Genomic DNA, 237 nt, shown 5'->3' with positions numbered 1-237 from the left:
TGTCATCCGAGAAACTCTGGAAATGCTTGGCTACTGCTCTCTCAATTACCTTGCCCGGAAATAATAGATTCGAGACTGGGTGGTAATTGGAAGGATCTAAAGGATCCAAAGATGGCTTCTTCAAGAGTGGTACCACCGCAGTCTCTTTTAACCTCTCTGAGTAGACCCCCGAATCCAGGGACAGGTTGATAATGGCCCAATCTGCATCTAGCATTTGCTCCGCTGTTTTACCAAACC

Source organism: Gekko japonicus, unplaced genomic scaffold, assembly GCF_001447785.1.
Source record: "Gekko japonicus isolate JY-2015 unplaced genomic scaffold, Gekko_japonicus_V1.1 scaffold604, whole genome shotgun sequence".
Taxonomy (NCBI): domain Eukaryota; kingdom Metazoa; phylum Chordata; class Lepidosauria; order Squamata; family Gekkonidae; genus Gekko; species Gekko japonicus.
Note: the sequence above shows the minus strand (reverse complement) of the source record.